This window comes from Chelonia mydas, chromosome 15, assembly GCF_015237465.2.
Source record: "Chelonia mydas isolate rCheMyd1 chromosome 15, rCheMyd1.pri.v2, whole genome shotgun sequence".
Classification (NCBI taxonomy): domain Eukaryota; kingdom Metazoa; phylum Chordata; order Testudines; family Cheloniidae; genus Chelonia; species Chelonia mydas.
In genome coordinates, this window is record NC_057856.1 from 24,689,668 (window position 1) to 24,714,909 (window position 25,242).

At 47.2% G+C, this 25,242-nt stretch overlaps 1 protein-coding gene across 6 annotated transcripts in view; it reads left to right on the top strand.

The window, feature by feature from the left end:
- CCDC92 (coiled-coil domain containing 92) overlaps positions 1 to 25,242 on the top strand; it is an 82,727-nt gene that overhangs the window by 40,809 nt on the left and 16,676 nt on the right. Inside the window, exons 1-2 of one of the 6 annotated variants that reach the window (XM_037878562.2) lie at positions 18,386 to 18,403; positions 20,696 to 20,777. The exons of 1 other annotated variant lie outside the window; for it this stretch is intronic. The gene's annotated coding sequence lies outside the window, so the exon portion shown is untranslated. Of the gene's footprint in view, positions 1 to 18,258; positions 18,404 to 18,439; positions 18,601 to 20,695; positions 20,778 to 20,940; positions 21,090 to 25,198; positions 25,204 to 25,242 lie in introns of those variants that run through there. 4 more of the 6 variants (XM_037878563.2, XM_037878564.2, XM_037878561.2 and 1 more) reach the window with 4 other exon arrangements.

Consider the following 25,242-nt stretch of genomic DNA (forward strand, 5'->3'; position numbering starts at 1 on the left):
ACATAGCTCCTTCATGACAAAGAACGCAAGCGCCTTCTGCTGGTTGCAAGTGGGAAAGGCGTAGTATATTCCCCCCCCCCCCCCCAAAGCGTTCTGTAGAAAGTCGAAAACATATCAACACTTGTTAGTTCTTGCGGGGTGTTCTTATGTTCAGAGAGGTTGGGGTTTAACTATGCTATAGAGCTGAACTATAGATATAGATATAAACTCAGCTGGTTCTTAAAAACGGCTGCCTTTAAGGAATGCTAAATTGGCACATGTTGTCATATAGGATGCAGGAAGCATCCCCTTTGAAAGAGGGGGACAGCGGTGGCTCTCTGTCATCTGTGTGCTGCCTGGATTCTGGGCTGCTGCAGGGACAGAAATATGCAGTGTAATATAGAGCAGCCCTGGAGGCTGCTATAATTTGGAACATTCCTTCCTGGGCTGCCTTGCAGCCCAGAAGTCCCATTGCCCTAAGTGCCATGAGAATGCCCCCACTCTGTCCTTTCCCATCACTGGCATGTGCTATGTGTTGGGGCTTGGGAGGGCAGGAGTGGTGTAGTAGTAATGTTCCTGCATTGGAAGAATTCTCTGCCAGCCCCCTGCAGCTCTTTTGAGGTCACTAGACACTCCTGGAGTTGTGTATAGGGACCAGGGTGCAGGTCAGAGTCTGGCCCAAGGTCACTATCTACAGTCTGTCTGTCTTTTAGAAATCTGTTACGTCTCAACCCCTCGGAGATCAATGGGGGTTTTGCATCTTTTCCCATCTGTTACTAATCTGTGAATTTTGCATATGCCAAACCGCAACACCCATATGGAAAAACTCTATCTCCTATAGTTCAAAAATACTACACATACTATGGTTCCGTGCCTGCATTCCCTCCCCCGCCCCCCCCCGACACACACACCTCCTGCTGTGTGGGACGCAAGCAAGGACAGCACGTGTGGGATGCCTGGAGAACCTTCAAGGGGCAGGGAAAGGAGAGTTACTCTGTAGAACTGAGCTCTCAGGGGTTCCAGCCATAATAGCATAATAAAGGGAGTTGGGAGCACAACAGGGTTTGGCTGAGGTGGTGGGACAAACAGATCCTTGACTACCCAGATTCACCAGCCAGTCCCTGGGAGTGGCTGGATAGACTGAGTGCTTGCGGAGTGGCTTGACTGTGTTCTGCAGAAGGAGAAGTCTGCCCTCTGCTGAACTGCTGCGTAAAGCTGGTTTACTGTGGAGAAGGCTTAGCCTGCATATGTCAATTTTCTTTTTTTCTAGAATCCACTGGCTTGGGGAGAGCCTCTTATCCCTCCCTAGGCTGGGGGTTCTCACAATAAAATTTTTGGCAGCCTTAGAGTGCAGCCACCAACTCTTGCGGGTGACCACTCTGACAATTGGTCCTAAAATATTTAATTAACTTCAGGAAAAACAAATATATGTGCACATATCCATGTCCAAATCATTGTAATTTATTTATGTAGGGTTTTTTTTTTCAGACTCAATAATAAAAGCCATGTACAGTTGCCTCTATTCTTCACTGGACCTAAACAGAATAGAAACAAAATATTTGCCCGTTCTTCTCTTTTTTGGTTGTTTTTTCTTTTTTTCTTTTTTTTTGGTTGCTGGTTCTTTTTATTTAGCCTTGCTAGCTAGTAAGTCTGCTCCTGTGAAAACTGATATTTGTAGGTTTGTTAATATGGCTTTTCACAGCAGACTTACTTGGCCCAGGCAAGCCGGGGGACAAATTAAGCTCTGAATGGAGAGGTGAGTAGGGAGGCAGTGGGGGCTAGGGGCAATGGAGGGCTGGGGAAGGCAGCGGGGGCCATGAGCGCTAGCGGGGGTGGGGCGGAGGGTGAGCCCGGCACTGGAGCCTGGAGCCCGAAGCCCCGCGGCCAGGGGATGGAGCCCAAAGCCCCGCAGCTGGAACCCAAAGCCCCATGGCCAGAGCCAGCCACCCAACGCCCCAGGGCTGAAGCTGGAAGTCTGAGCCCCACTGACCCTGGGAAAGGGGGAAACTCACACTGGCTGCCTGCTCCTCTGGTGTTTGTGGCTCCAGAGGGGGGCAGGGCCAAACACCTACTGGCGGCCCCGGGGAAGGGGTGAATGCTTTGCCGCTGTGCCCGCCCCCACCCCAATAACTACCCAGGAGGCTGTGGCCGCAAGAAAAACCCCTGGTGGCCACATTTGTGAAACGCTGCCCTAGGCTCTGATGGGCACAAACCTGCCCAAACTGCATTTAATTTAAAACAGAAATGTATTACACATTTAGCATCAAATTTTCAAATAACTCTAAGTGACTTATGAGCCCAGATCCAATTTTCAGAAGTGACCTAGGCACTTAGGAGTATAAGGCACTTTTGAAATGGGACTTCAAAAATAACATGAGTTCACATTAGCTCAGATCCAGTTGTGTGACCAGCAGGTGGTGCAAGTGACGGATTGGTGTTGGGATCTGTCGTCTTAATTTAGATGGAATAAATGGTCCAAAGGTGTTAACATAACCCAGTCATTGTCCCGTGTTGCACAGTGTTAAAAACGGTTCAGGGTTTGGTATACAGAGGCCTCAGCCTGCTTAGTGCCAAGGCAAACACGCCATTAAAATTCATATGAACCTAGTATTAAAGATACAAAAAAGAAGGAAAAACAGTTAAAGCATTTACAAAAAAACAACGAGGAGTCTGGTGGCACCTTAAAGACTAACAGATTTATTTGGGCATAAGCTTCCATGCGTAAAAAACCCACTTCTTCAGATGCATGGAGTTAAAGTATTTGAAATGTAAAGTATTACGTAAGGGTTTCATTTTTCACAACAGTTCTTGTTCCCTTTCCTTTTAGATGAAGAGTTTCAGAGTAGCAGTCGTGTTAGTCCGTATCCGCAAAAAGAAAAGGAGGACTTGTGGCACCTTTTAGTCTCTGAGGTGCCACAAGTCCTCCTTTTCTTTTTTTAGATGAAGAGAGATTTTTAGAGGGAAAAATCCCTTGTTTGGCGGTCTCTTGGATGGTATTAAAGATGGTAATAACTGTCGTTCTGGGTACAGGATAAGGGAGTTGAGATGGACTGGAGCCATTGTGGTTGCTGTTAAAGTCTGATCCCATTTCATCCTAGGTGTTGTTTGGGATTCAGCCAGAGCCAGTAGAGATGATGATGTTATGTGGGCCCATGCTGGTCAGGATGTCTCAGGATCAGGGTGACAAAGGTGGGGCCCAGGAAACAGAGAGGCTGGCAGCCAGAATGGTGATGCTCACTCTGATCCCCTTCATCTGTTCTTTCTGTGCTCTCTTCCCAAAGTCTCTTTGTCCAAGGACCCCCAAAAGGAGTGGTGAGTGGGATAGCCCAGCCCCTCATTATTTTGTCCATCAATTAGGCCTAATTTCCAATACACCCATTTTGATTCATGAATTTCCGGTTCCACATCTTCTGTTTTCACTAGGCGTGATTTCAACATATTCCTTGGATTATACCAGTGTGGCCTTTTTGTTTGGACTAATTTAATCTCTGTCTGATTTGCTTATACTTGTATATAACATTAATTATTGACAACAACTTGACCTGTTTTTCATGGTTAATTTCTAAGTAGGCAAACGCTGTACAGACCAGTGGTTCTCAAAGCCAGTCCGCTGCTTGTTCAGGGAAAGCCCCTGGTGCGCCGAACCGGTTTGTTTACCTGCCGCGTCCGCAGGTTCAGCCAATCGCGGCTCCCACTGGCCGCGGTTCGCCGCTCCAGGCCAATAGGGGCTGCGGGAAGCGGCATGGGCCAAGGGACGTGCTGGCCGCCCTTCCCCCAGCCCCCATTGGGCTGGAGTGGCAAACCACTGCCAGCGGGAGCCACGATCGGCCGAACCTGCGGACGCGGCAGGTAAAGAAACCAGCCCAGAGTGCCAGGGGCTTTCCCTGAACAAGCGGCGGACCGGCTTTGAGAACCACTGGGATAGACCAATTGTCACAGCAGATTTTAAACCTCTGAAGGCCCAATCCTGCTTGCCTCACTCATAGATTCTTGCCTTTTTAGGCCCAGAAGGGACCACTCGAGCCTGACCTCCTGCCTAACACGGCCATTGAATTTCACCCTGTAATTCTATAATGGAGGGACTTGTCGCTGGAAGGTCATTTGTTCAAAAGTGGCTCAGGGCAGTAACACCCACAGTTGTGATAATAACGAATTGCTTGTATTATTAAGCAGCTAGAGGCCTCAACCAGGATCCCATTATTCTGGGTGCTGAACGTCCAAAGCGTAAGAGACAATCCCTGCCCCCTAAAGAGCTGACAATCTAAATAGACCAGACAGATGAAAGGTGGGAGGTGGAAAATGGAGGCCCTGAGGGAGGAAGTGACTTGCTGAAGGTCACACGACAGGTCAGTGGCAGAGCCAAGAAGAGAGATCCCAGCTCTCCTGAGTCCCAGTCTGGTGTCCTAGCCATTGGACGTCTTGCTATTATCTCACAGCTTTTCTGTGGCCCGTGTGAAAAAAGTTGAGTACATGATAAATAGCATTTTCATAGCACCTGCGGATAATTAGAGTCTGAGACCCATGCCATAGCCAGTTGCCTGGGTGCATCCATCTTTGATATTTAATAATGCAAAATTACTCCCAGGATCTAAAAATATCAACTTCTAATCTCTCCCCATCACCACCCTATCAATCACAAGGTTTTAGTGTTGGTAGCTGGTTGTACAGTAAATGGAATCTAGCATTCTTTCCCAAAGATTGAAGCAGATGCTTTCAAGAAGCTGCCACATATTTTACAACATTGCCACCAACTCCTCCATGGTTGCCAAGTTCTTCAAAGGCTCTTAAAATGAACCCAGTAAAAAGATGTGAGCTGAGATTATAATTTACAGCCTGATCGTCAATTTTGTGCCTGCAGGTTCCTATGGGCTTCTCTAGTCCTTTCCAGCAAGCTAATGGAAACCAGTTATATATCTTCAAGGCAGAATGCTGAGAGTTTAAAGCATTCCCCTGACTAGGTGCAGTGAAGAATCAATACTCTTTCTTTCTGTGCTGGCCAAATGACAGTGCATCTTTACTTCACTAGATAGCACTTAGCTTTAGCATTAGTCATAGGTTAGGGGGCAAAATATTGCTCCCTCCTTTATATATAGCTTGTTGAAGCCCTCCAGAGTGCCGTCCTTCCAGCCTGAAAGCAGGTTAGAAGCACCTTATAGGTTTCAGTTAAACTAATCAGCATTTTTTCTATTACTCCAAGAGCTGGAGACATCTGTTTTTCTTTCTCTTGACCAAACTTAGTGATGGTTTAAATGAGAATATATCCATGTGTCCTCCTAAAGATTTATCTCATTTATCTGAGCCGCAATGTCTACTGATACAAAAATGGTGTGAATTACTGGAGACTTTGTCTTTTGCCATTTATTATACATGGGGGCTCAGTTAGGGGGTCTAGTGTGGCAACAGATCTAGATTCCAATAGTCTTTGTGCTTAGGGGAACACAAAGACTGATTCTGAAAATCCTTTTGCAGGTGCTTAACTTTATGCACTGTGAGGAGTCCATTGATGTCAACCATCCAGCATGTTACAATGGACTGCTTATAGTGCACATTCTTAAGCATGTGCATACATTTTTGCAGGATCAGGGGCATAAGATTGTGCGTAACTCTTGTGCAAAATGTGGAAGACTCCTTGTGTCTTTCCACCCTACCTATCTTGTGCAACTACACGTGGAATGGGCACAATCAAGCCTTTAGTAGAGTTTTAAAATATGTGTCACCCCATGTTGTAATTTTAAAAGGTGTCTGTTTTTAATAAAGAGAAGAACTGGGGAGAGGGCCAGTATGTATACTCTATACAGCTTAGATCCCAGCATGCCATGGACATAGCCAGAGTGTTTTACTTTAAAATAATGCACAAAGCATGTTGCAACTTCAGCACAATTCCCTTTTTTCACTCATTTGTTAAAACAAGGAAAAACAATCGATTTACAAGAAATGCAGTTCACTTCATTTCCTTCTCTTGGTCTCAGCCAGAACAGAACATCATAGAGACATAGTGTCTTGATGTTTTAGCTGCCAAGACTACACAGCAGTCAGCTGTTATACACAGTAGGGAAAGATCTTGGGATTTCAGCTCCAAAACAGAAACCTACCACTTGACCTCTAGGAAATTTCCCATTGGTTTTCAGTAGTCTTATGACTTATAGCTTCTGTTGTCATTAGAAGGGTGACACGGCCACACATACACTTGAGCAGCTGTGACAACCCATCGAGAAGAAGGCGGTTGTACCTGTAGCCAGTACATTCCAGTACACATTGAACCAAAGCTTTGCGGTCTTCTCTTGCAAAACTCCCATTGATTTAAATGGAAGATTTGGGTGACTAAGGGCTGTAGGAGTTGGTCCTAATGTAACTCTGTCAACATCATGCCATTCTTCCAATGGAAATTGCACTAGAGCAGTGGTTCTCAACCCATAGCCCATGCAGTGGACAAAATAGGCACAGTTCTTCATGTATATTTTGCTCTCCAAACACTGGGTCCTCTGACCTTTTTCTTGATCTTTAATAAGAAGTAGTGAACAGAACATAGCCCTGGTCTACACTAGGACTTTAGGTCGAATTTAGCAGCGTTAAATCGATGTAAACCTGCACCCGTCCACACGATGAAGCCCTTTTTTCCAACTTAAAGGGCTCTTAAAATCGATTTTCTTACTCCACCCCTGACAAGTGGATTAGCGCTTAAATCAGCCTTGCCGGGTCGAATTTGGGGTACTGTGGACACAATTCGACGGTATTGGCCTCCGGGAGCTATCCCAGAGTGCTCTATTGTGACCGCTCTGGACAGCACTCTCAACTCAGATGCACTGGCCAGGTAGACAGGAAAAGAACCGCGAACTTTTGAATCTCATTTCCGGAGACTGCGGAAACTGTGGGATAGCTACCCACAGTACAAAACTCCGGAAGTCGACGCTTGCCTCGGTACTGTGGAAGCACTCCGCCTAGTTATGCACTTAATGCACTTAGAGCATTTTCTGTGGGGACACACACTCGAATATATAAAACTGATTTCTAAAAAAACAACTTCTATAAATTCGACCTAATTTCATAGTGTAGACATACCCATAGGTACATGTATGTGGACAGATCAGTGACTCATGTCCCTGCACAAAGAGGATTTTAAATAAAAGATCTTTAAAAATTGTGATGGGTTTCTGGCCCATGTCTGAAACCTTTTTGTTTTGCCCTGGAAAGTCTATAGCCTTCCCCTGTGACTTGTAAATATTCCAGTCTTTGTCTCTGCAGTCATGTTGTCTAAGTCTAGCAGCTGGGATTTTCAAAGGACCCTAATTCATAGGCACACAATTCCCATTGAAATGTACTGGGATAAAGGCACCTAACTACCTGAGGCTCCTTTTAAAAATCCCAACCAGTATAAACATGAGGTGACTTGCCCAGTCATGGGATCCTGGCTAAAGGCCATTTCATAAATTAATACTGAAAAGTAATGGATTTGCTAAGTATATTGTTGGTAAAGATGACTGAATGTTATGGGAACTGATCTGGCAAGGTGCTGAGCGCATCCTGCACTGAGCGGAGCACCCTGGACTCTCTCAACAAGCAGTCGGAGCCAAAGATGCTCAGCACCTTGCCACAAACTATGGGCCGGATCCTGCAATGTTTTACGTTGAGAGAGTTAGGTCAACTCGCTTGCATACGTAAGGGGTGAGATATGATTTGCTTACAGTAAATGAGCTTTCTGGGAAGCATGAGATGTTATGGATGCATAGAGCTCCTGCCAGGTGGCACCCATGTGCAAATTCAGAGCAAGGTCAAGCAGACCTATTTGGAGATGTTGCAGTACTAAAAACAAATGATGCTGATGTTCTCAAATATCCCGCTGCAAGGCAAATAGCTGCTCGGGAGGCTTGTGCCAATGTGCTATCCTTGGCCCTGTGCTTGGAAACCACATTCTGCTTGGTACTGTTTCATTAGCAATAAGAGATGCAGCAAGCAGAGTTGCAGGAAAGATCTTTTCTGTGCGTGCTTAGAGGCCAGTGTTACATGCTGAGAAGTCTGTGTCTGTCTCCTAGCAAACTTGCCCCAGCTTCCTTTCTTGAGCCTCAGGCCTGATATTGCACCAAACTAGATCGCTCCTAAAACCTGACCCCTTTTCTCCAGTTCCATTTGTAACCCTTCTGTCAGGTGGAGCCAGCAGCAAGCAGGGCTGGGTTCGATATCTAGAGCTTCCTTTTCAACAATACAACATAGAACTGGCTCGAGTCCCCAACCAGGAACCTTGGAAAATTACACATCACCCCTGGGCACCTCTAGGAGGCAATTAGGGGTAAAAGTAACTGAGGACACTTACCGGTACGGGGCGGGGGACTCTGGCCCCTGGAAGGGGTGAGGCCTCGGGCGGAAGGGGCGGGGCTGGGGGTCAGCATCCCCCAGCCAGCCCTTCCATGCTGCGTGGCCCGTGCCACCCGGGGCTCCCGTGTTGATTTAAAGGGCCCGGGGCTCTGGACGCCGCTGCTGTGGTAACAGCATCCGGAGCCCCAGGCCCTTTTAAATCGCCGGCCCCAGGGCAGCTGCTCCCTTTGCCCCCCCACCCCGCCCGTCAGCGGCCAGGGGGGAGCAAAAGGGGCAGGGACGTTAAAGCGCTGCAGGGTCCTTTGCCGCGGCAGCGCTTTAACGTGGGCTGGGTATGGGCCGGTGCGGGTTCTTACCGGTACGCAGTAGCGGCCCGTAGCGGCTCACTTGCACCCCTGGAGGCAATACTTCCCCACTCGCAAGCGCAGAGTCTGAGTGTAGAAAAGAAACTTTTAATGAAAGGAGGGAAGTCACCTGACATTCATTTGGGAAAATGCCACAAGCAGGGTTCAAAATCATAAAACTGTGAGCGGGATGTCCCCCGCCCAGAGTGCGTGGGGCAGTGCCTTCTGCCTCATGTTCTTGAGTCCTACAACCAAAAGCTCCTTTTCTGCGCCCCTCTCTGCTCCCTCACCACACCCCACTCACAGTGGTTGTCCTTGCTCAGTGAGGATCCAGGCATCTGTGTGAGTTCATCTCCCACCCAGGCTAGCTGGGAAGGTAGAACTCATTCAGACCTTGCTTACACACTCATCATGCTACACGTTACAGTTCTTCAATCTTCGATGTTTATTATTCATGTTGCTGTCATGCCTAGGAGCCCTATTTCTGGCCAAGGCCCTGGGCTAGTCATGGTATGAACAAAGACCAAAAAGTCGGTCCCTGCCTCAAGGAGCTTATAGTTTCTCCTTTATCTTTATCATCCCTTCTGTAAATAAATCCTTGGACACATCACCATTTTTTCAAGGACAGTACAAAGAAACCAACCTCGCTCCATGAAATGGACTTCTCCTGGCATTTTCAGAGCTCTTTCCTTCCCCTCCCATGCTGTGAACAGTTTGTTAGCAATTAGTTTACATCTGCCAGCTACTAACCCACTTACTGTACAGTGCAGGGCCCAAATCCTGCCCTCAGCTGTAACCCTGCATTGAAGCCAATGGCTTGAATGAGTTTAACTGAGAGCAGAATTTAGCCCCATGATCTTCTAATGAATGATTTTCAGTATTGCTACCAGATAGCAAAAATGTTAAACCAAAAGGGAATGGTCTTGATTGCAATTTTTAACATTCCAGTTCATACCTGATGTAGTTCTATATCTCATCTCAATCACAGTGGGGTTACACAGGACCCAGGGCGGCTACATGGCTATTATCGATCAGTGAGGGGTGCATTATTAATAATCATTAAATGAAAATGTACTTCAAGTAGGTGACACCAGTTGTAGGTTGTATTATTGTGGTTATACCAGTCCAAATTCTGTTCTCATTTACACCGTTGTGAATACGTAAAAACTCCACTGAGCCACATTCTGATCTCAGTGAGATGGGTTTAAATAGGAAATAACTGGGTTGACTTCACTGATGAGTATTCTGGATTTACCTGGGTGTAGCAGGGAACAGAAATAGGCCCGCTGTGTGTATTGTCACCACAGATTTTACAGCAGAAACATTCTTCATACTGAATTGGGTGGATAATGGTCCCTCTTCACATCCCCGACCCTGCTGCAGCATCCCCCTCCCAGCTTCATGATCAGCTGCTCTGTCTTCTGACTTTGTTATTGTTCACAATGTATTAAATTGCAAAGGGGATAAGGAGAAAGAGGCAGTTGCATTGATCACTGTTTATTGGGGGGTGATTTTTCAAAGGCACTTAGAGAGTCAGTGGGCGTTGGGTGTTTCACTGCCCTTTGTGACTTTGAAAATATCCTCTTGTATTCCTGTTAGTTGAGCACGAACATAGAGCTCAGGGCTCTACAGATAGGGCCGGCTCTAGGCACCAGCAAACCAAGCACGTGCTTGGGGGTGGCACTTTTCAAGGAGCGGCGCTCTGGCCCTTTTTTTTTTTTTTTTTTTTTTGCGCTTTTTTTAGAGCCGGCCCTGTCTACAGAACACATGAATGCTGGGCCAGAAGCTGATAACCTGAGACATCTGCAAGACAAAGAGATCATCTCCACCCCCGCCCCAAACCGTCCCACTGTATCCACCGTCCAGCCCTGTAATTAGTTGATCCTTGAAACCACGCAGCCCCCTCCCCAAGCACCATGCCAGGTTCCATCCCCCCTCTACAAGTAAAACTAGTCCAACACCTAAAAGGCCTTCATGTAACATTTGTGCCACCTACTGTTTACCAGGGAAACCAAACTACTGCACTTGTACTGAGTTAGTTTTATGAACAGTGAGGAGGTCTGAAAAATAAACAATCTAGTGAGGATTTTTTATTCGATTTGTTTCTGTGTAAAACTTTTGGCAGCCTTCACACGGGTGATGCACAGCACAATTCTTTACACAACTGTGCTGTCACACAAACCTAGGGAAGGCGTGCAGGAATACGGCTCATGTGTGCCACCAAGTAGATCCACAGGCAGATCACCCGGCCTGTGGCTCTCTGCCTGTGAGCAAGGTAGTGCCAATCAAAAGTATTCTGTAAATCTCTATTTGAGAGATGTTTCTAGATCCACAGACCTCAAACATAAGACCACGGAACAAGCAATAGAGCAGAGGTGGGCAAACTGAGGGCCGGATTCGGCCCGCGGGATTGCTACCGCCACGGGCTCTGCGCCGCTCTGGGATGTGGCCACAACACGTCCCTGCAGCCGTTGGGTGTGGGGACAGAGAGCTTCGCACACTGATCTTGCCTGTGGGCACCTCACCCAAAGCTCCCATTGGCCAGGAATGGGGTACCATGGCCAATGGGAGCTTCGGAGCAGGTACCCGCAGGCGAGGGAAACATGCAGAGACCTCTGCGCCCCCCACCTCCAGGGGCCGCAGAGACGTGGTGCCAGCCGCTTCCTGGAGCGACGTGGCGCGGGGCCGGGACCTGGGCCTGGGCGGGCAGGCAGGCAGGCAGGGAGCCTGGTTTTGTCTTATATCAGCCCCTATTAGCCCCCACCCCCCTCCCAATTTTTCACACTTGCTCTCTCGTCACCCTATCTGCAATAGAGGAATGCTGGTCCTGGAGCTAAAGCCTAGGACTAGGAAGCAGTAGATCCTGGGATGTGTTCCCAGTGCCCGGACTCCTGTGTGACCTTGGGCAAATCACTTGGAGACAAACTTTGAAAGAAGGAAGCCTGCAATTTGAATGTAAAAAGGTGCATGGGATTACCACCACTGCAAGGACAGTCACTGACATTATACATCAGAGCCATTTTGGTTTCCACACTCAGAGAGCAGTGAAGGTAAATGGCTATATGCCAAGACATCCTTTTGGCATCTACAGTTTGGGTGGAATGAATTAGGCTCTAAGATTTTACAGTTCTTCCCCAGCAGTTACAGAGGCTCACACCTCAGCATTCTGACCTGGATCTGGATATTGAATGTTGGAGTGCTAGGGGCTGGGTCCAGATTAAGGATGAGATGCTGAACATCTCCAGCATTTTGTGTTGTGATGGGGGGCCATCACTGCCAGGAGTCCAGCTCTGTGTGCAAAGAGAATTTAGCTGGCTGTAGATAGTAGTGCTTTGTAGTCATTACGTAGCACCTCCCAAAAGAGCTTTGCAGGCTTTGAGGACTGAAGCTTCTCAGCACCTTGTGAGATGTTTTAGTCCCACTTTACACATGGGGAAACTGAGGCATAGAGAGGTTAAGATAGTCTTTCAAAATAATTCAGAAACAGTCATTTTGGGTTTTTTGGCTTATCAGTCATTGTCAGGGGGCTGCAGAAGATAACACCTAAAGTTTAAGAGGGTCAAAACTGGAAAAAACAACAATTTTCACTTCTTTGTTTTTAATTTGTTTCCTTCATTTTTTCATTTGGCTACACAGCAGGTGGAAACTAATTTGAAAAGTTATAAAAATAGGGAAAATATGCAAACATTTACATGAAACTTTCTGGGATTTTTTAACCAGCTCTAGCCAGAATGTGTCTGTGCTGAATCCTCCCTTCCTACATCCAAAGGGATTTCCATTACCTGGACTACAATGAATTTACATTTCAGGATCAACAGCACAATTGACCGTATTTCCTTTTTCAACTGTACAGCTGTTTTTGCCTTTTAATTTGTGCTACATTATTAGGGAGTAACACTGAATTTAATAATGCTCCTGCGTTTGCTGCAGGATAATTCAAACATCAGTACATTTACCTTCTGGCAGGAGTTCCAGGAGAGTCAGCTTCCTGGCCCATTCCGCTAACATTCCTAAATTGAGTCCAACCAACAGTGATGCTGTTTAGAGCAAGCTGCTTAAAAAGATCTGAGATAAAACAGAAAAGGAAGTGTGCTCTAATAGAGTGGTTTTCAGGCCTCTGGGTTCAATTCCTGGCTCTGACACTGACTCACTTTATCACCTTTAGCGAGTTAAGTCTCTTCTCTGAGCTTCAGTTTTCCTATGTGCAATAGGGGAGAACTAATATTTTGCTGTCTCACAGGGATGTTGGGAGAATTAATCAGTTAGTGTTTTTGAAATCCCTTAAAGATGGAAAATGCAAGAGAAGTGAGAACTAGGATGATTATTACCCCAATGACTAAGATATTCTGATTTGCTGAAGAGCACGCAGGGTCAGACTTACAAAGGTATTTAGGTGCCTAGTGGGCTTTTCAAAAGCGCCTAAGCAGGTTAGGCACCTAACTCCCATTGCAATCCCTCACAATTAATGAAGAATTAGACCTACTCAGTGGTTCCCTTCCTCTGCACCAGCCCTCTTGCTGGGTTCTCAGTCACCTATTAGCTATGCAATGATGACAAATTAGGAGGCTGTTCAAAAACGAAATTAGTTGTGGGACAAATGTACAGTCAGGGCCAACGGGACTTACAACAGAGATGAATTCAGCCCCCACAGTTAAGTCTGCAAGAGGTGGAATAAAGTGTTTTGGCTTTGCCTTTTCTGGGAAAATATCATTTGTGCAATAGAAGGGTACAAATGGGGGAAAAGTCAAGTTCAGATCTGTATCTGCCTGATACAGTGTTGCTATCTAGCCATCCAGTTCTTCTATTGGAGCATACTGCCTTAGCATCTGAGCAGTATTTAAGCAAAGACGGAGAAATAATATGTCTCTCTTCCTCCCCAGTAAATAGGATAACATGCTTGATGAGGATTAAAGTTATTAGTGGGTGCATGCACGTTGTAGGAATACTCAGCTGAAGAAATGAGTTTTGTACTTAATTCTAAAGGCAGCAAGATCCATGGTCCTCTTTCTCTTGTGGGAGTGAGTTCCCATAGTCTAGGTCCGGATCCTATGAAAGTTCTGTCTTCTGTGCTCACAGGCCTCCTCCTACACATGCCTTACGAAAGTCTATTACATCTACACAGTTACCTTTATCAGCCAAACTTGTAATCACATCAAAGATTGAAATCAGGTTTATTTGACAAGACCTGTTTTTCTATAAAACCATGTTGACTGATATTAACTATATTCCTATCCTTTAATTCTTTATCACCTGAATCCTGTATCAGCTTTTCCATTATATTGCCAGGGATTAATATCAGGCTAACTGGCCTATAGTTACCCAGGTCATCCCACTAGTACCTTTTGAATAATAATAATATAATATATAACGACTGTCATTTGTATTGGAGTAAGACTACGACTGGAAATCAGTGTCCACGTGTATGGTTAAGGAGACATGCCAGGACACGGTGGTGTCTAAGTTCCCTCCTACTCTCGGCAGAGGTAGTGCAACGATATTCTGTTGCATGTTCTGTTTCCATCGTAGCAGAGTGCCAGGATCGCCTGTCAAGGGAGGTAGACTCTCAGGTCATTAAGTCCAGCTTGGCAGACTGTATGTGCACTTGATGCAGTCCTTGTAGCAGAGTTTGGGACGGCCAGCCTGCCTACTGTCTTTTTTTAAATTCACTATAGAGAACTCTCTTAGGCAGGTGATTTGTTATCCATATGTATGACCCAGGCCATTTGCCTCCGTGCTAGCATGGCTTTCACACTTAGCATGGCTGCCGGCTATAGTGCTTCAATGTTGGCGATTTTGTGAGACCACTTGATTCCCATTGTGCTGCATAGGTGGCGTTGTTGCAGGCCATTCAGTTTTTGAATATGGCCACGATAAACAAGTATAGAAGACAAGGGAGCACAACGGCTCTGTAAACTTGGCATTTTGTGGAGGTTTTGGCCCCTCGTCTCGTCCAAAGTCTTTTTGTAGATGACCGAAAACTGAGGCAGCTGACTTTAAGCGTGCTGAAAATTCTTTATCAATGCTGGTGTCATTGGTAACTGTGCGATCTATGTAGCAGAAGGACTTGACATTGTTTAATTGGTAACTGTTCAATTTTAATGCTGGTGGTGATGGAACTTATGGGTTTCTGCCAGGAGATGGTTGATACAGAACTTCTGTTTTCTTCACATTAATACAAAAGCCAAAAAGGGATACAGCGTGGACAACGGAATTCAGCAAATGTTGCAGGTCGTTCTTGGAAAGGGTGGCAAACGCTAAGTCATCAGCATCCAGGAGATCCTTTATTTCACTTTCCTGGGATTTGCTTTTAGCCTTGAGTCGATGGAAGTTTAGACGTCTGCCATTGAATCGTGGTGTTAAAGTGACACCTGTAGTGGAAGTACAGGCGGTGACTTCTACCACTCCAGCCAGGAACAACGTAAATAAGCACATGGCCCTTTTTAACTCCATGGGCTACAGAAAAGGGATCAGATGAATCGGCACCCACTGATACAAGGGCCTGCATGTTGTCAGGGAAGCAGTGTACAAGGTTTATTAGTTTGTCTGGGCAGCCAAACTTTGCAAGAAGGCACCAGACAGCAAAGCATCCGACGGAGTCAAACGCCTTACTGAGGTCAACAAAGGCAATTTACAGGGGCAGTTCTTCAGCAGCTTTCTCCTGTAACTGAAGCCTTTTCAGCAACAGCTTACCAAGGATCTTACCAGCGATGGAGAGAAGCGAAATGCCACAATAATTGCCGCAATCATGTCTGTCCCCTTTATGCATATAGATTGTTACTATTTGGCATCTTTGAAATCATGGGGTAAAACCTCATTTTCTCCAAGCAGAAAGTAAATACGTCTAGAAAAGCTTTGTGAAGTATAGGACCACCATGTTTCAGCACTTCAGCTGGGATTTCATCATCTCCAGCTGCCTTTCCGTTTGCCATTTTCATAAGTGCATTCTTAGTCTCCTCCAAAGTTGGTGGATTATAGAGTTCAAATTGAACTGGTCTTTGCTCTATTGAATCTACTATTTGATCATTTGCACTCAACTCATGATTGAGGAGAGTCATAAAATGTTCTATCTTTCTAGTATCATACTTTGCTCAGTCCTTTTTGAATATTGGCAGAACATTAGCGCTCCTTCAGTTTTATAGAATTTCCCTGGTATTCCAAGATGTATTAAAAATTAACACTAGCTGGCCAGAAACCTCCTCAGCCAATTCTTTTAGGACTCTTGGATGCAACTTCTCTAGGACTGCTGTTTCTAAAATGTTCATCCCTAGTAAATGTTGTCTAATATCCTCCTCAGTTACTAATGGACTGGAAAGTACTTAATCCTCATATAAGAGTACATTGTCTGCTTCATTCCAAATACAGAACAGAAATATTTATTGAACACTGCTGTCTTTTGTGCATCATTAACAATTTTATCATTACCATCTAGTAAGGGGCCTATACCATTGTTAGGATTTCCTTTGTTCCCAATATACTTTAAAAATTCTTTATTGGCCATAGATTTACTACTGGTTGCAAGAGATCTCCAGCAGGTGACTCCCTAATTGAAGTTCCCCAAAACAATGCTATTTTTCTTTCCACACATTACAGGAATATATAACATGCTATCTTGTTTGACTGATCCCAGATGATGGTGGAGTGGGTTCAGTTATATTGAGTTGCCTAATTGCATGGTGCACACTAGGATGTTTGCACTGCCATGTGTACAGATATCAGCATGCATGTATGTCTGAACTTTTGTGCATCTGTGACAAACATATCTCTGTGCACATACTCATACATTCACACATATGTGTGCACGTGACACGGACACGTGAACCCAGATACATGAACCCAGATGAATGCACAGTTGTTATTTCTAAGGGCATTCTGTGCCAAAAAAAAAAAAAATTCTGTGCACAATATTTTAAAATTCTGCAAAATTCTGAAAATTTTATTTATCAAATGTGGAGGCTCCAATGTGGCATTGGGGAGCACAGGTCACTGGCTGCACCGAGGAGGGAGATCACTGTGCAGTTCCCCCTGGGACATGGACTCAGTGCTGAGGCTGCACCCAACTCTTACACAACGCAAGAAGGGGGCCTGCCTTAGAAACACCCCAGAGCCCTGCCCCTCCGTGTGGGCGGGCAGGCTCAGCAAGGCAGAATCCAAGTGTGGAGGGGCTTATTGTTGAGGAATCCAAGTGTGGGTTGAGAGGGTTCTGTGTGGGGCAATCTAGATGCAGGCAGCTCAGTGGGAAATCCGGGACGTGCGGGGGGGGGATCTGGATGCATAGAGTCTTGTTGGGGGGTTCTGATGCAACAGTAATGGGACTCTGCAGGGGGGTCCAGGTGAAGGTGATTGGGGTTCAGCTTGGGGGGTCTGGGTGTGGGGGGCTCAGTGGGAGATCCAGATATTGGGGGAGTGGGGCTCAGTGGGGTGGGGATCCAGGTGCAACTGGTTGGGGCTCAGTGGGGTGGGGGTCCAGGTGTGGGTGGCTCATCAGGGTGGTCCAGGTGCAGGGAAAGTGGGGCTCATGGGGGGGGGCTCTGAGTGCAAGGGGGTGAGGCTCAGTGGGAGGGTCTAGGTATGAGGAGGTCTGGATGCACAGGGGTTGGGCAGATGGGGGAGCAGCTCCCCGTACAGGGATCCTTCTCCCTGCAGCTGAGGAGCGATGGGTGCAGGAATCAGACTGAGGGGGGAGTCTGCAGACCTTACAGCTGGGGGAGAAATCTGGGGGTGGCTCTGACCTGGCCCTGGATGCCATTGCAGGGGAAGAGGAAGTTCTGTCCTCCCCAGCCCAGTCGGGACTAGCAGCTGTGCCTGGTGCAGGGTAGGAGCCATCAGCTGGGTCTCCCCTGCCCCACAGCGATTTACCTCTCTGCCGGCTGCCCTGGGCACCCGAAACACCCTGCTGGGGAGGGTCACATGACTGCTCTTGTGGCTTCTCTTTGCTTCCCCATCAGAAAGTCATTTTCTGCCGGGAAGCCAAGAAATCTGCGGGGGACATAAATGCTGCCCAGGCAGGCGCAGAATTCCCCCAGGAATAAGCTGCGCTCACACTTATATCCACGCCTGTAGGCACAGGTCCCTACACAGCTGAACACATCTGCACAACCAGGAAGATGCACACACAGGTACGTGCACAGCAGCCCCAGCTGCGTTCCCAGGTTACACACACTCAGCGACAGCCCGTCTAACCCCAGCTCTCATGCGCCGTTCGGCACACGCTTGCCAAGCTCCTGTGCACAGTTATGCACACGAGGGTGACCAGAGGGGAAGTGTGAAAAATCCCGCTAGGGGTTGGGGGTGCAGAGGTGCCTGGAGCAGACGCGGCCCCTACTACCCGGACTGTCCTTAGAACATCAGGGCACCTGGGTCGGTTACCCTCGCACACACAGACCCGCTCAGGTGCACGCGCCTCACACTCGCACACCATTGTGCACACGCAGGTGCCAGCCCAGCTCTCCCGCACAGTTGCAGGGGCAGACACACCCACGCAGGGGTCGGCACACTGGGGAGGGCCACGCGCTCAGGCGCGCGCCCCGCTCCCGGGCACGCGCGCGCGCACGGGGGCAGGCCCGGCCCCTCCGGGTCAGCGGGCGGCGAGGCCGCGGCGGCGGCGGGGGATGAAAGCGGTGACCTTGTTGCCATGGCAACGGAACTGCGGTCGCCGCAGCCGCACCTGAGCTCTGCGCCTGCGCTGCGCCCCCGCCCCCGCCCCCGGGGAGCCGTCTGGCTTCGCCCCCCGCCAGTGCCCCGCCCGGCCCGGGGAGGCGACCCGCAGCCGGGTAAGTCTCCGCGCGGGGGCGGGTAGCTCTGGGCACAGAGGGGCCGCGCCGGGGGCTGGCCTGGCCCGGCCCGGCCCCGCGCCCCCCCCCCCATCTCCGTGTGGGGCCGGCGGCGGCCGCCGCGGGGGAGAAGGAGCTGCCCCCAGGAGCGCCCCGAGAGGCCGGGGTGTCTCGCGTCCGGCCCCCCGCCCAGACAGGTGGGGGGCAGCCCGGGGGGCTGGGTGTCTCGCGTTCCCCCCCATCCCCGCCCAGACAGGTGGGGGGCAGCCCGGGGGGCTGGGTGTCTCGCGTTGCCCCCCATCCCCGCCCAGACAGGTGGGGGGCAGCCCGGGGGGCTGGGTGTCTCGCGTTGCCCCCCATCCCCGCCCAGACAGGTGGGGGGCAGCCCGGGGGGCTGGGTGTCTCGCGTTGCCCCCCATCCCCGCCCAGACAGGTGGGGGGCAGCCCGGGGGGCTGGGTGTCTCGCGTTGCCCCCCATCCCCGCCCAGACAGGTGGGGGGCAGCCCGGGGGGCTGGGTGTCTCGCGTTGCCCCCCATCCCCGCCCAGACAGGTGGGGGGCAGCCCCGGGGGGCTGGGTGTCTCGCGTTGCCCCCCATCCCCGCCCAGACAGATGGGGGGCAGCCCGGGGGGCTGGGTGTCTCGCGTTGCCCCCCATCCCCGCCCAGACAGGTGGGGGGCAGCCCCGGGGGGCTGGGTGTCTCGCGTTGCCCCCCATCCCCGCCCAGACAGGTGGGGGGCAGCCCGGGGGGCTGGGTGTCTCGCGTTGCCCCCTATCCCCGCCCAGACAGGTGGGGGCAGCCCGGGGGGCTGGGTGTATCGCGTTCCCCCCCATCCCCGCCCAGACAGATGGGGGGCAGCCCGGGGGGCTGGGTGTTTCGCGTTGCCCCCCATCCCCGCCCAGACAGGTGGGGGGCAGCCCGGGGGGCTGGGTGTTTCGCGTTGCCCCCCATCCCCGCCCAGACAGGTGGGGGGCAGCCCCGGGGGGCTGGGTGTCTCGCGTTGCCCCCCATCCCCGCCCAGACAGGTGGGGGGCAGCCCCGGGGGGCTGGGTGTCTCGCGTTGCCCCCCATCCCCGCCCAGACAGGTGGGGGGCAGCCCGGGGGGCTGGGTGTCTCGCGTTCCCCCCCATCCCCACCCAGACAGGTGGGGGCAGCCCGGGGGGCTGGGTGTATCGCGTTCCCCCCCATCCCCGCACAGACAGGTGGGGGCAGCCCGGGGGGCTGGGTGTCTCGCGTTCCCCTCCTCCCCCGCACAGACAGGTGGGGGGCAGCCTGGGGTGTCTTGCCTCCCCCCATCCTCCCACAGACAGGTGGGGGTCTGGGTGTCTCGCGCCCTCCTTCTGCACAGACAGGTGTGGGGGCAGCCTGGGGTGTCTCACCCCCCCCCCCCGCAAAGACTGGTGTGGGGGCTGGGTGTCTCACGTCCCCGTCCCCCCCCACACAGACAGGTGGGGCGCAGCCTGGAGTGCTGGGGTGTCTCATCTCCCTCTGCACTGACAGGTGGGGGGGCAGCCTAAGGGGCAGGGTGCCTTGCATTCCCCCTCTACATGGACAGGTGAGGGGGGCAGGGTGCCTTGCATTCCCCCTCTACATGGACAGGTGGGGGGGGCAGCCTGAGGGGCCGTGTTGTGTCGCGTTTCCCCACCCGCCGCACAGACAGGTCGGGGGCAGCCTGAGGGGCTGGAGTGTGTCACCTCCCCCCGCACACATAGGTTGGGGGCAGCCTGAGGCCGGGGACGTCTCACCCCTTTCTCCCCACCTCTACGGGTGAGATGAAGACTTTTTTCCTGCCCTCCCTTACCACTTTCGCTAAGGCAGTGGCTCTCAACCAGTGGTCTGCAGACCCCTGGGGGCCCACAGACCTTGTCTAAGGGGTCTGCAAAAGGTGTTTGTTACCAAAGAAAAGTGGTTTTCAACCTGTGGTCTGGACACCTCTGGGTCTGCAGACTGTTTAGATTTCCATAGGGGTCCTCACCGCCGTATGAAAGTTTTAGGGGTCTGTAAATGAAAAAAGGTTGAGAATCACTGCATTAAAACATGTTCCTCCTGCCCACGCCCAGCAGAGAATAAAGCTGGGTGTGCAGGGCAAAGGCTTTCTTCTCCATGAATGTGTATGTGCGGGGACTGCAGGATTGTAGCAAAACAATTGCCTTCCACTTCTGTGAGTCTTTGCAGCCCCTGCTGCAGTCCGCTGGGCAATAGGAGGCGGGCGGGGGGGTTATTCTTCTGCCCTGTTACTCCCTGGCTAACTTACTGACAGGGGCGTTTCTTTAATTCCCTGTTCCTATTTAGAAAACACAAATACGTTTCAGTGGATTGACTGAATTCTTCCCTGGAAGGGGAGGTGGCATAACTGCTTGTCTTAGACCATAAGGTATGCCATGGGGGTATCTAATAAAAAAAGAAACCTGAAGGACTGTGTTGTCTTTGAGTTTTAGGGAAGTGACATTATTCTCCTCCTCTTCCGTTGCAGTGAATCTGTAGGGTGGGTGAAGAAAGAAAAGATGGAAGGACTGTGTGCGGGGAGGGTAAGGGTGGAATCTTTATTCAAGCCAAGGAGGTATTTTATGTAAAGAGAGAGCCCATCATTTGTGGAAACAGTAGCAAGGAGTGTAAAGCTTGCCTTTGGAAATGGAGTGTTTTCCAGCCACCTAGCTGCTGTCTATCTCCAAACCCAAGAACTAAGGTGGGACAAAGAAGAGGTTGGAGGGGGGAGAGAGAAGGAGTCCTTGCATGTTTGTACATTGCCAAATTATAATAATGTATATGTTATTTGCTTATATATATATAAATGTATATGCTTTTTTAATGTATATGAAACTGTCAAAAACTGAAGTAGGGACGATAAGATTGAAGAACACGGGGCTGTGGCAGCCCGAGGGTGGGATTGTAGAGTTCTGAGCTGCATTGCAGGTGCATAAGAAATATCCAGGAGACTTTGTTTGGATGGGTAAACACTTGAGCTAAAATGTGCCTTTGTTGATGTTTATACAGTAGGAATTCTCTCTCTTAATATTTTAAAAATTCATTTCATATCCGTGTGGCTATAGTGCAGTCCCTCCTTACATACTGCTTGTTCACTAGTAAATATAGTCCGTTAGGATGGTACAGTAGTATGACTGTGAACTAGGAAGAGAATTATGATCTTGTCTTAGTTTAATATAGATGTACGTTTTTGCATTCATAAAACTATACTTATCCCTAGGTTCGTTTGACTATTTAAAACTATTGATATACTGGAACAGCTAATAAAATGACAAAAATAAAGAAATCTATCCATTAAATCCCATTTATGTTATCTGTTCTGTTGAATATTAAAGCTGTACATCGACTGTATGAAGTATATTGAAATTTCAGTGGTGTTTTGTTGTTTCACTGAATTTTCAATTCAAAGGTTGGGAGATCATGATTCAGGAAGACATTGAATGCCTAAAAGAATATATAAAATGAGTAATTGGACAAACTGGTGCATAACTGCTGTAGCCTATTACTACAGTACTGCGTAATATATGTTAAAAACATTGTTGCAGGAAGAACTGTGACAGCCAAGCTAAATGCTGTATACAAGATTCATAATAACTGAGTTGAAAATTAAAATTGTAAACAAGTAATTTTTAAAAAACTTTACAATTCATACATTTGATTTCAAATTTTAAAAATGTTATCCTTTTGAACAGCAGTTTTCAAATTATCAAATTGTATTTTTCTTTGGCATAATTTGTAAAATTAAAAACTTTTTTCAGTGTGGCTCATTATTAAAATCTAAAACCTCTTGAGAATTACTGTGTATTTGTTTGGAGGAGTCATCAGTAAGCCTTTGTCATCAGTGGGCAGAAAGAAAATTCCCCTCTGGTGTTTTTCCCGTAAAGAATGCACTTTTTGAAGATTGTATGTAGTATAGTAGAAGGATTAGGATTGCAGGTGGAATAAACTAGCTTGCAAGTTTTGCTCTTGATATCATATTTAGCCTAGCATTTACTTTATTTAGAATTTTAAAAATACTGAAAGATGTCTAACGAATATTTAAAGCCAAATGTAAAATGGTATCTAGGGATTATTTTTATAGCATCAGTATCTCCAGTGTATGCTTTGTATGTATGTAAGTGGACAAATATAAAATAATCCATCTTTCTGCCTGAGGTCTTGCAGATATGTTGTCTCATTATTTTTAATAGTAAAATATTCTACATGACTAATTTTTAGAACCAAATTAGTCTTATTTCACCATGTTGTATATAACTTTGGTCTGTCATACTCCTGAAGTGCTGTTTCTATAATGCTTTGAAACCTTTTGCGCCACCAGCTAACAAAAGTGACTTAACTGATCAGTTTGTCAGTAACTAATAGTAGCATTTCTTTGCAGTGGGATGAGGTATTGTAAGATCAGTGACCCAAATGACTTAATTGTAGTATTGGATGCTCTATGGGAATGCGTAGGCATGTCCTGGCCAGAGAACAGTGTCTGTAGCTGTCTTGTTTCACAGTCTTTTCCTGTTCTCCCTTTCTTGAGTCTAAAAGGGGTTTAGGAATCTAAGATCTGAAAAAAGGGAAGACCTAGAAAGGGAAAAATAAAGGTTTTATGAGATGATTGTACTAAGTGACTCTCATTTGAGGTCTGGCTCTTTATTCCGGCTTTTTCATGTCTGTTTACTGTAGTGCACAGTAAAACCATGCATTTGTTTCACAGCAACACCCTTATTGTATTCACAGACAAAAACACCTATACATACCTTTTGTAGATTCTGCTTTAAGGGATGAGAATATTTTACTATAAATTAATTGTACAAGCTAAATTAATATTGAATATTGTACAATAAACTAGTTTTCCAGCAGCTCCTACCATACCCTTTGAAATAACTGTGCTGAATGATGCAGCCCAGGAGAGTAGAAGGAGTTAAACTGGAGAGGTTGCACATTGTTTGTAGAAAAAAACTTACTACAACTATATAACTAGAACTTGTTGATTCCTTTTGCATCTACGATATGCCAAAATAAAATTTCTGGGACATTCCCTAGCCCATTCTTGTTTTAGTGCTGTATTTAACATTCGAACAAAAATGTTAAGAGTAAGATAATTCACTGAAGATTGCCATGCTTTAAATGTCTTTGTTTCCCTTTGCAAGGGCCAGTGTTTGCCTCTCTAATGAACTTCTCGTAGCTGAGTACAAGAACTGTTACGTTTATTAGGCAATATTAAAACTGTTCCTCTACCTACAAGAGGATATAGATCAATACCCATAGTTCTATCTGTATTTCTCAGAATCTTTGTCACCATTGACTGAAGAAATTACTTTGCAGGGTAATGCTAGTATTATATCAGTATTGTATCTCAGCTAGTTGGAGAAGTCAGCTAACTAGATTGATAGTTCTGAACGTAGGATAAACACTTGAGAACTATTGTACTTAAATACACTTCCCCTTCCTCACATAATATGTTCATAAAGCAACAACATAAGAAAATATTGCAAATACATTTCTACTGTTATATTTTGGGGACAGTCTTCCATTCAGTGAATTCAGTTGTAAAATTCTCATTGACTTTACTGCGGTCGGAATCAGGCCTTTAAAATGCTAGAAGATTAGTATTAGAGCACTGAGAGTCCTAGGATCTTGAAGATTGGTCCACCAGCACTGATCTTTTATGAAATGTATTTTTAGTTAACCAAAAGAGGCAAACATTTAACATTAACTGCATAACTTTTTCTTTCTTGTTGCTTGTTACTCCTTTAGACAACAGATTTTTCACTTGCAGATAAAGTAAACACAACACTGTTTCTGCAATGGTAGATCTAACCCAGTGAACAGCATCTGTTCTCTGGTACAACTCATGCTGAAGATGCACATTGTTTGCAAAACAGGCCTTTAAAGTGAAACATATGGTGCTCAGAACTATGACAGACATTCTATAAATTGTTTTCAAATTAACCTTTTTTTTTAAAAGAAAAATCCTGTTTACTTTCTATCAGCTGCTTGTAGACAGTGGGTAGGCAGTTTTCCTGTGAAAATCTGTGAAATCTTTTTGCATGTAAACCCTACAAATGTAGCACTTTCTCTTGCTGTCTTAATTATTGAAAAGCAAACTCCATTTCAGGTGGGAACCAGAGTAAGCCCAAAGCAATTAAAAACAGAATATGTTGTTTTGTTTCCCATTACTTTTAAAGGTTTGGTTCAAATTGTCCATCCCCTATTATATTTCTAGTCTGCATAATTTAGGAGTATACAATAGCTGGGTGTAGTATTAATAAGACATCTGTGAGTGTTTGTGTTTACTCTTCTGTTTAAAAAAACAAACAAACCCAAAAACCTATCATTCATATGCTATTCCTTAATTGCATTTTTCAAATAATACAACCATTGTTTGTCATGTGGACCTTTTGCTCTTAAAAATCTTATTTTGAGCAGAGTAAGGGAAGCAAAAATTTGAACATGTTTGTAGTTCTAAGTCATTATTCTAAAACAATGGAGCGTACATTTATGAAACAGTATAACAGGAGGTAGATGAACAGGTAGTGAAATTTTTCACTGTTTTACACTATTTCAGTATTTTACACAAAAAATACCATTAAGTATGTTAGAGGGCTTGCTGCCTGCAAGTTACCATCAAAGTGAAGCAGTTGAACATAGGTATGGAATTGTTGTCAGTTGTGTTCTGATTCGGATGTGCAGACGCTTTCTTTGTAAATGGATTTTCCAGGAAGGACAATTCTCTTTGCGGTGCTGAAAGACTCCACCTTGTTTTGCCCAGATATGTTTTACATATATACTAGATATAGTTTGAGATTTATGCATTGCTGTTCCGAGTAAACTGTTGATCGCTATGTGCAAATAAATGGATAAAG